The 11,286-nt window shown below is 41.7% G+C and overlaps 1 pseudogene; it reads left to right on the top strand.

The window, feature by feature from the left end:
* The first annotated feature begins 6,685 nt into the window (after nucleotides 1–6,685).
* Nucleotides 6,686–7,225, top strand: LOC148034361 (pathogenesis-related protein PRB1-2 pseudogene; annotated as a pseudogene).
* Nucleotides 7,226–11,286: the final 4,061 nt, after the last annotated feature.

Below are 11,286 nucleotides of genomic sequence, written 5' to 3'. Positions count from 1 at the left end.
CATGAAATGCATCTTTCTTGGTTATGGTGATGTAGGTGAGATGGGCTATCACCTATGGGATCCATGGGCTCATCGAGTTATCAGCAACCATGATGTAGTTTTACATGATGTAAAGATACATAAGCAACCTAAGTAGGTAGTTGAGGTGTGCAAGGTGATCTTGTAGGAGGAGTCTCCTATTCATGTATGACCAGTTAGACTACTTGCAATTTGGATGCTCCTATGACCTAGGATCCGCCCATTGTGGAAGATCAACCTATTTTGAGATGCTCTACTAGATGGAGCACTTTATGCCCTCCATGGATTATGTTATGGTGACAAATGCATGTGAGCCTCTCTCTTATGATGAGGCTATGCATAGAGATGATAGTCACTCATGGGATATTGCTATTTAGTTAGAGCTTGACTCCTTATAGACTAACCATACATGGGATTTGGTTCCTTTGCCTATTGACAATAAGGTATTGCCATGCAAGTGTGTATACAAGTTCAAAAGTATCCTTAAACGCCCCAAGCCAACTTATAAGGCCAGATTAGTAGTTAAGGTTTCAAGTAGGAATATGGTGTTGACTTCGATGAAGTTTTTTCTCTTGTGGTCAAAATGATGACCCTACACTTAGTATTAGCATTGGTTGGACCTTTATCAGATGGATGCAAATACAAGTTTTCTACATGGAGACTTGCATGATGAGATTTATATGCAGTAGCCTAAGGGCTTTGAGAAAAAATAAAGGGAAAACCTAGTATGAAAGTTAAGAAAGAGACTTTATGGCCTTAAGCAAGCACCTAGGAAATGGCACCACAAGTTTGATGCTTTTATGCATTCATAGGGATATAGCCATAGTGCTATGGATATGTGTTTAGAAATAAAAAAGGCTCATGATGGTTGCCTTATGATTTTAGTACTCTATGTGGATGATATGCTTATTGTTGGGAGCACTCATGATGAGGTGGATACCTTGAAAAACCAGCTCAAGAAGAGATTTGAGATGAATGACATGGGACATGCCTCACATATTCTTGGGATGCACATCACACGTGATAACTCTAAAGGTCTCCTTTATCTATCTATATCCCCAAAGTCCTTGAGCAATTTTATATGCATGATGGTAAGCTTATTGGTTGTCCTCTTCCTTCTTATGTGAAGGTTAGTGAGGCCAATTGTCCACAATCTGATGAGAAAAAGGTTGAGATGGCCAAGATTCATTATGCATCTGTAGTGGGCAGTTTGATGTATGCCATGATAGCCACTCATCTTGACATACAATTTGTAGTGCGAGTTGTGGTACACTATATGGATACACCTAGTAGATGGCATTGGGATGCCATGCAAGGTATCATGAGATACCTAAAAGGCACATTAGCTATGTGCATATGTGATAGTGGCCAAGACATAGGAGACATGGAGTGTACCGACTCTAATTATGTAGGGCATGCAGACAGTAGGAAGTCCACCTCTAGCTCTATCTTCACCTTTGCTGGAGGTGTTGTTTCTTAGATGTCTAGGGTGCAAAAATGCACGACTCTCTCTACTATCGAGGCCAAGTATATTGCAACCACCACTGAGGTGGCTTACAAGGCATCTCTGATTAGGTTGTTTAAGGTGGCCCCTACATTGCATTCAGATTCCATGAGTACCATCCAGTTAACCAAGAATCCATCTTCCATGTGAAGATGAAACACATTGAGATGCATTACCACTTCATTAGAGAGATCATTGAGGACATGTCTATTAACCTTGTCAAGATCTCAATTGACCAAAGTCTTGCAAATCTGCTCACCAAAAGTCTCTTAGTAGAGCATTTTGCCTTCCTTAGGAAGTTGATGGGCATTGGATGAGATGACGTCTTTCCTCATCTTGTTATACTTATATACATTTCTACTTTGTCACTTTTTTCTCATTCTCTCCTCATTATAGACACATTTAACTTTAAGTAGGAGTTTGGGGGAAAAGGCGCATGTGCCTAGCCGCCCATGTATTAGTTACATTGACAATACCCATAGACTTGTAGCAGCTGTCTCTTTAAATGCATTGGCATCACCATCCATAAATCTCAACTTCTGTAAGAGAGCTGCTAATCTATCTAGGTGTATCCACACTTCTGCCTTCGCAATCCTCGTTCGTCCCCCATTGCTCCAATCTGAAACAGCAAGGTGCAACTTTTTCCATGCTTCGTACTTCTCTGGTTGTTTTACTAGTATATTGCCTTCCTCATCTCGAGGTGGAGATAAAAACTTCCTAGCATTGGGTCTGCCAGAGCATGGTTTACAAGGAACATTTCCACTCTTCCTCGATTTTTTCTCGTCCTTTTTTATTTCTACTTGGTCTCCGTGCAATCCAACTTCAGAGAGGACTTGTTCTACCTTCTTGCATGTAGCATCAGATTCTGACACGGGCTGCATCTTGTATGCAAAGCATATATATTCATATACTAGCTTCTCAATTATTCTAACCAAACAATGCAATGTGCAAAAGTGAACCCTTGTTAGTGGTATTTCCAAAATAGGGTGCCAGTTTGGATCCACTGGAATTAGCATTCCATTTCTTATGACTTTCTGATCACGTGTCGGAGCACCCTGTTGTCCTGCCTTGGCAAGCCATTCTTTCTTTCCATCTTTCCCTTTCTTCCTAGTTTGCATGCAGTATATGCACGGAAATTTTGCATTTGCTGCATTTGATAAACCAAACATACACTTCAATGTTTTTAAATCATCTGCAAGATGCCATTCAACTTGATAGTCCCCAAACCCCTCAACGTGTAAAACTGCTCCATTATTTTGCTGTTGAATAACATTGGGTATATTAGTGAGGTTTAAAAAAACTTTAAGTACTTCATGGTCCTCCTTTGGTACTTCAAATGCTGCAAGCCACCATATTTCATTCTCCGATTGTACACTGAAGTATAAATGATGTTTTTCATCGATGTTGGGATCCAATGCTCGATTCATAAGTGTTATACTCACACGCTCAAGTTTTTGCCCCTTGATAATCTCACTCTCATCAAGTTTGAGGACAAACTTAAGCTTGCCTCTACATTCTTCCATAGACATATTGTAGAACTTGACCATAGCAATCTGAACCCTACATATATCCAATACAAAGTTGTTGGATGCATTCAATACAAAGGCAACTTCTTTGGAACCACACTTCAATATGTGTGTGTGTTCTAGATGCGTAGGCTCACCAATTAGTTCTAAAACTTTCTCATTTAGTTGTTTTCGAGCCTTCTTCACGTGAAATGGTTTTGGCAGTGGCATTACTCGCTTAGTATTGAAGACTTGCTTAAAACCTGTATCCAATTGTTGATAGAGCATACGATATGACTCAGAACTCATTCCCACCTTGTCACATAATCCCTGAGCATTTGTAGCAGTAAACAAGTTGCTCACATCCCTAAGACGTTCACTAGCAACACCATCCACAATGTCCCTGAATTTACGATTTTCCAATGCATTTTTGACCATATCCTTGCTAAGGACTTTGGCAATAGTATCATTCTCTGCATGAGAAAACATATTTCTCATTGTAGTAGATTGAGCATATATCCGTCTATGATATTGTCCACTTCCGTTGGCTAATTGGTGAATTGGTTTAACGGATCGGATGCGCCGACGTGCCTCTTTGGTTTTTAAAGTGGGTCCAATCTCCAAAGTTTTTGTGAGCTTCCTCTCTATGTTTCGATTCTCCTTCTCCAAGTCATTGACTTTAGACTGTAACTCCATATTCTGCACGTGTGTAGCATGCATAGCATCTTCAATGACAGACATTGGTTGTTGTAGGTTCTGGTTCTCTCTATCCTTCTCAGCCAATAATCTATCCTTTTCCATCAAAGACTGCATATTCCCTTGTAATCTTGTTTGTATATTTGTCAAGGTTTGATGAGCCTCTGCTAATCCTTGTGTGACAAGTCTGCATGTGTATCCATACAATCCTTCATTGCCTTCACAAGCAAACTTTACAAATGATGTAAGCCCTTCAAATTGTGGTGGCCTTCGAGTGAGTGGATCGGGTGGATAAATGCACCCATCAACCCAAAGGTCCACATTTTTTTTCCCTGCATTTCTTTCTTGTTGCATCCTGCATCTTATTGCATCATCTCTTTCCACAGTTCTTTTGAACATTGGTGCATATTCATCCTCCAATTGAAAGTGAATATCTCTCTTTCTCTTGGTACATCCTGCACCTGTATTGTGCAAAAAAAAAGTATGCAAATGTTAACTTGGATTAACATTCAAATCGCAGAACTACACCCCTTTGATTCACTATATTTGTGTTTTTTTTAAAACCCAGTTGGTTCTTGTCTCTTTCTCTTGCTTTCAGTCTTGATAGACCCTAATCAACCCCTAATCAGCCTGTAATCTTGGCTTTTAATCTACCTCTAATTAGCATCAAATCTTATCTTCTGTTCTATCCAAAATATTCTCTCTCTCTCTCTCTCTCTCTCTCTCTCTCAACAAAAATTCATCAAGGAAACCCTAAACACATTCATACCGAAGCTTGGCTAGTGGAAAACAATAACATCATCTTATCTTCTGCCCTAATTTACTATCTGTCACTCTATCACTTATTTTCTTTGTTCATCTCACACAGTCCTCTCTGTCCCCCCCTTCTCCCCTCCTCTCTCTCTCTCTCTCTCCCCCCTCTCTCTCTCTCTATGAATTGATGCTTAAGGACTGAACAACAACTGTGAAGAATAATAACATCACAAAGATTAAAAAAATAAAGATACCTCCATTATCACTGGATTGCTTGTAGTATAGACAATTGAAGATGGAGATTTCTTACTGCATATTTCTGAAGAGGAAGATGGCTTGTAGCAGGGTAGAGTGTGTTGTAGATAGAGATTATTTGATTTCAACAAATGGTATCAAAACTACTACTCAATGCTGCTTCAGAAGAACTCGTATGCAAGAAACCATATTCTGGAGGGAAAGAGAAGAATGCACAAAATTTGGGACAAAACTAGAGCTTTCTGAGGGAATAAAAAAATGCCCAGAAATAGGTATATACTTGTCCAAAAAAGATGAAAATTTACAAGGAAACTCTCGAGTCAAAAAGGTGTCTTTGGGTAAAAAATAATCTTAAAATATGATGTGTACGTCATTTTATATCGTTTTTAAACTTTCGCCCTTTTAAGAAGCGAGAATGAGAATGATTCTAATATATTTTAATGTTGAAAAGTCATGAGGGCATTAAAGAGTCATGTATCAATGATTGGCTGCGTTTTTAGAAAAAATAGAATTGTATTTTTTTAGTTATGAGGATTTTGAGAAAAAGTGACCTTATCCTGCAGTTTGGGAATAAAATAATAGGTGAAATCTATTGAAAACACAAAAACGAGATTTGCTTGATTGTAGAAGATCTCTTTTTATAATATTATTTTGGAATCTCTTTTTATAGAGAGAGAGGTGAGAGAAACCCCTTAAGGGGAAAAAAAGAGAGTCCATATTTCTCCTAATGCTTTAAAACTTTTGCATGCAGTTGGGCTTGCCATGTGGAGCATGGGCTGGTTTGACTGCCCAACCACACCATGTCAAGCCATGATGAGTTGTCAAGCCGTTTAATATCCATGTTCATTCTTTGTAACAAACCCTCTCTTAACCTCAAGGCCCAATCACTAACATTAATTGGATTGGTTATTACTTGACCAATGATTGGGTAATTATGTTAATTATAGTGTAGTTAACCAACGACGGGTTATTACTTGACCAATGATTGGCTAATGTTGGTTGTGTTAATTATGTTAATTTTAGTGTAAGTTATTTCTTGATCAATGATTGGGTGTGCTAGTTGATTAATTGGCATGTTAATTTGGAAGGGTCCAACGAATACGTTTGGGCAGTGTCTAAACAACAACAGACATATAGTAGATGGTGGACAATTGTTGTGTACAAAAAATGTCAGTCATCTAGTGTCCAAAAGGGTGGTGGAGAGGTGCTTGGCGAGTTCCCTTATTCCAACTCTCAAACTAGGCATGGAAGAATATTCCAATATTCCAAAAAGTGTCTATCACCTAGTGTGTAAGAGGGACTGGTGATTGGCTAGTTCCAATATTCCCATGGCCAAAGAGAGGGCACAGCCTGGGTGGGCAAGGGAGGTGTGTAACCACCCATAGGATTCAGTATAGACAGGTATATGTATTATAGAGTTTCAAGCATGCTGCTTAAGGTTCTTCCGGAAAGGAAGAGTTGGGATTCGGGAATCGGGATTCGGCATGGCGGCTATAATTGACTGGCCAGTGGTCACTGACATCGGCGCATTCAACTCGGGCCGCGTCGGGCGGTAAAAGTCTGTCGGCAAAAACCATGAGCACGACTGTCAAACCGGTCAAGACTTAAATGCTGATAGACTCAGACAGCAGGGAGCTGTGGTGCGGCACGTGCAACGTGTTAATGGCGAAGAGTAAGTAATATACGGGCGCCGCGCTGCCTCGTTCTATATGGGCTCGCCTCAGTCTCACCCTCACTCATTCACTAACACACGCTTCTCTCTCTCTCTCTCTCTCTCTCACACACACACACACACACACTCTTACTCTCTCTCTCTCTCTCTCTTTCTCTCGACTACGAAGAAGCACGCGGAATCTCTCTGCTAATGTGAGCTCTGTCAGAAGCAAGGGGCTGGAGCAGCTGAGCAACAGCAAAATCCGGGTCTCTCTTCTCTCTCTCTCTCTGTCTCTGTGCGATGGGAGAAGCAGCAGCAACTAATCGAGTGTGTTCTGTCGCAACATGTGCCCTCCTAGTGATCCTGGCGAGCTGCTGCGTCCGCACGTGCGCCGTCGATGCCACCAACTCGACGAGTAGCGCGTACCTGGCGCCGCACAACGCCGCACGCTCGGAGGTGGGAGTGGCGGCGCTGGCGTGGGACGTGGGCCTGGCGCAGTACGCAGCGAGGTATGCGCAGGCGCAGGCACGCGGCGCGGCGGGCACGTGCGCGGCCATGCGCAACTCCAACGGGCCCTACGGCGAGAACAAGTTCTGGGGCAGCGCGGGGCGCGCCTGGGCGCCCGCCGATGCCGTGGCCTCCTGGGTGGCCCTCCGCTCCGCCTACAACGTCTCCTCCAACACGTGCGCGCCCGGTCGCACGTGCGGCGAGTACACGCAGGTCGTGTGGCGCAGCACCGTCGCGCTCGGCTGCGCGTCTGCCATCTGCAGCGACAACACCACCTTCATCATCTGCTCCTACAACCCTGCCGGCAACATTGTAGGCCAGCGGCCCTTCTAATCTCCCCCTCTCTCCATGTCTCTGTTACTAAATAAGACCCCCCGAGCATGTATTCACAGTATGGCTTGTTTCTGCATCGATGAATAGCGGATATACAGAAACCCTCTTTGAACTTGTAGTTAGTTAGTTGTCGAGAGTTGGTGGAGAAGCTGCGGTCCAAAGGGCAATGGTTTGTCACAAGAATATCTGCTTTCCCGGGCGCGACCGTAGGCGTCACTCGAACTATTTTGACCTTTAGTCTCTCTCTTATCGATTGGACAACGTTATTGCAGAACTATAGGCTTGTCGATGTGGTTCATGCAAAGAAAAAGCGATGAGCGTCCGTGGACCGGGAACCGTTGCCTAACCCATGACGTTATCACGTAAACGACGTCTAAATAAACGTTTCTATGATTTATTATGAACGTGCGTGGTCAAATGTGAAATTTGTTTAAAAACTTTTGCAGGCTTTCCTGCCTTAGTTGCATCTCTTTGTTCTTTCTCGACCTTTGTTGCCCCTCCATCTATGGGTATTAGCGATGTAAAGCTCAATCTATATTGGATATATATATATATATTAATCTCTGTTGTCGTTCTCTTCATCCAAGGGTATTATCGAGCTAAAGTTCCTTTTGTAGTGGATATACACTCTCTAGGTTTCCACCACCTTTAGTATTTAGTGAATTGTCTAGCTTATTTGGGACACTTGTTAGCTAAATGTTTGGATATGACACATAATACTAAAGGTTTTTCCTTTTGTTGTAAGCCGAGTTTTTACCATGTTGTCAAGAATTTTCATACGAGTAACACAATTTCATATAAGCGACACTCTAGAGTTTTTCTTTTGTTGTGAGTTGGGTTTGAAGTTACTTGCTTTGTAGTACTTGTTTTTATGTCAGTAGTTTTTGTGATTTTTATTTATTATGTCTCCTAGAAGAGTAGTGAGAAGAATATCTACAAGACTTGTTCATTTCATCTAGATCCATTAGATCAATTAGATCTCCCCCAAAGCGCCTTCGAAATCTGGCCAATCGTCCAATCCAACAGGTATGTCAGGTACACAAGTCTGTCTCACTCTAGAGTTTTTCTTTTGTTGTAAGTTGGGTTTGAAGTTACTTGCTTTGTAGTACTTGTTTTTATGTCAGTAGTTTTTGTGTTTTTTATTTATTATGTCTCCTAGAAGAGTAGTGAGAAGAATATCTACAAGACTTGTTCATTTCATCTAGATCCATTAAATCAATTGGATCTCCCCCAAAGTGCCTTCGAAATCTGGCCAATCGTCCAATCCAACAGGTATGTCAGGTATGCAATTTTGTCTCGTGATTTTTATTACGTCTCCTAGAAGAGTAGTGAGAAGAATATCTCTAAGACTTGTTCATTTCATTTGGATCCATTAGATCAATTGGATCCCCCCCAAAGCACCTCTGAAATCTGGCCAATCGTCCAATCCTGCAGGTATGTTAGGTACGCAATTTTATCTCTTTGTCCTTGCTATTGAGTCGAAGAAATTCACCGTCTCTTGTCATTCTAGAGTGTTGATCGGATTGTCATGGGGCATGTTCCCCCATGAATTATCTGTGTAATTGGGTTAAGCTAAATTGGGAACCTATTGGGGGGAAGCCCATTGCTATCCAATACCTCCCAAACTTCTTCTTTCTGTTTGAAAATGAGCATGTAGCCCTTACCCTCCTTAGCCATGGACAATGGATGCTTAGAAGCTCTCCATTGTCCCTCTTCAAGTGGTCTCCAGAGTTCGACCCCCTTTGGTCCCAAGCCGACCTGCGTCCTGATTTGTGTCGAATTCCCAAACTTGTCGTTACACTTGTACCCCTTCTAGAAAACCTTAGCCGCTCCCTTGGGGTAGACTGTTATGGCAAAGACCCTACATGGACATTAACCCGCGGTGGTATCCTCAACTTCTAATAGAAATAGACCTGAGCCAAACCTTGATTGATTCGTAAGCTGATTACTGACATAGAGGGCAACTTTGTGAAGAACCAGCCTGTCTTGTACAAGAATCTCCCTAATGCTTGTTTCAAGTGCCTCAAAATGGGACATTTCATTCGAAACTGCCCTAAATGGAAGGATAGAGTGAGTCCAGCACCTAACAAGGTGAATTCCCATCCTAAAACTAGCGACCCACAAGATGATGGGTTCCAATTGGTTAGTAGGAAAAGTAAGAGTAAACATCAGTCATCCTAGAAACAAAACATTAATAGTAAAAGCACTCATAACAACAGATACTCCCACCTTCTCATGAACTTAGAGGATACACTAGCAGGGAATAGTGAGAAGGGGTTAACTGAGACAAAGGGTGAGGATGCCGTAGTAGAGCTAGTCTCTGATGAGGTAATAGTTGAAGAAACCCAGGGTGAAAACATGGGGCAAACCACCAAGACTGATGACAACGTCATACATCTAGAAAACTTAAACTTTGACCTCAATGAATAGAATGAAGATGTAGAGTTTACGTAGGCAGAGGAAGAGGAACTTCCAATGGGAAGAGAATCCCCTTTTAGCCCTATCCTTGCTGAAAGCCCAACCAAAGAGGTAGGTAATAGTCAAGAAAACATAAATCTGGATAATGAATAAACTAAATTTTTTTTCTTATAACATCAAGGGGTTGATTGACCCCAAAAGGGCAACGATACTCGGGGAATGGCTCAAAGTTAGTGCCATCCTCTTCGATGTTATTTGCCTACAGGAAATAAAAGTGTCAGGTTCCCCTTTTCTTAAGAATCTACAGTCAGTGTCTAAGGAATATGTATGGTTCATAACAAACCACACCAATAGGAGAGGAGGGACATGCATAGGTGTCTCCGTCAAAATTAAGGATCAAATATGTAAGACAATGATAGATACAGAGAATCACTAGTGGCAGTCCTCTTTAAGAATCAGGATGAATTTGCTGTTGTCTCAGTGTATGCCCCTAATACTTATACTGAAAGATGCAGGCTTTGGGATTCATTTCAAGTTATCAATTGCCCCATTATTATTGCAGGTGACTTCAATATAGTTGAAACATGTAAAGACAGGTATTTGGAAAAAGGTACATGTCTTGCAAGAATTGAAAAGAGCAAGTGGTTGGTAACTAAAGCCTATCATGGGCTCATAGATGCAAGTGAACAACTGGGGTTTACTTGGAGTATCAATCAAAGTGGATCCTCTTTACGTAAGGCTAGACTTGATAGATTTTATGTTTTTGCAGGTCTGCTGGCCACTAAGTGGTTGGTAACTAAAGCCTATCATGGGCTCACAGATGCAAGTGAACAACTAGGATTTACTTGGAGTAACAATCAAAGTGGATCCTCTTTACGTAAGGCTAGACTTGATAGATTTTATGTTTCTGCAGGTCTGCCGGCCTCCTATGCTAATCTTAAATTTAAAGTTCTAGATAACTTAGTTATGTCTGACCATAAGCATATACAACTGACTCTCTCCAACTCATCTCAAATAATAAGAGCTAGTCGGTTTCATACGGACCCCAGATTAAACAGTTAGGGACTCCATCAAAGAAATCTGGACAATGGCCTTCTGGCAAACAGTCTCCCCAGCTCATTCATGGGCTAGAGCCATTAGAGACACTCAATTAATTTTGAGGGATGTCAAAAATAAAAAAGTTCAGCAGATTAGGGAACATAAAGCTAGACAATACTCAGCATATAAATCCTTGGAGATCAGGATAGAAGCTGGGGAGATCCAATTGCAACCTGACCTACAAAGAATGAAGCAGGAACTTAGATCTACTGAAGAAAAAGAAGCTATGGACATACAACTCTTCACTAGGCAATGGTGGGCTGGCAAAGCAGATAAACCCACCAGAGACGTGTTCCAAGTCCTTTAAAAAAAAAAGGATAGAGACTCCATCCCTTTGCTGAGAAAGGAAGATGGCACACATGCACAAAACAATGGTGAGAATCTCCTTATAGCCAAGGAATTCTTCTCTAAAATGTTTTGCTCCCCTAGAGAGAGCTCACCAGAAGAGGTAACTGCCAAGGCTAAGATAGCGATGGCTAGGAGGAAAGTTGTCCCTCCAAGCTTGGTTGAGGTTCTAGATGGAGAGCTCTCAGCTATTGAGATCA

This window comes from Lygodium microphyllum, chromosome 6, assembly GCF_053477565.2.
Source record: "Lygodium microphyllum isolate KBCC chromosome 6, Lygodium_microphyllum_v1.1.10, whole genome shotgun sequence".
In the NCBI taxonomy this organism is placed as follows: Eukaryota; Viridiplantae; Streptophyta; class Polypodiopsida; order Schizaeales; family Lygodiaceae; genus Lygodium; species Lygodium microphyllum.
This window is presented reverse-complemented; position numbering and strand designations above follow the sequence as displayed.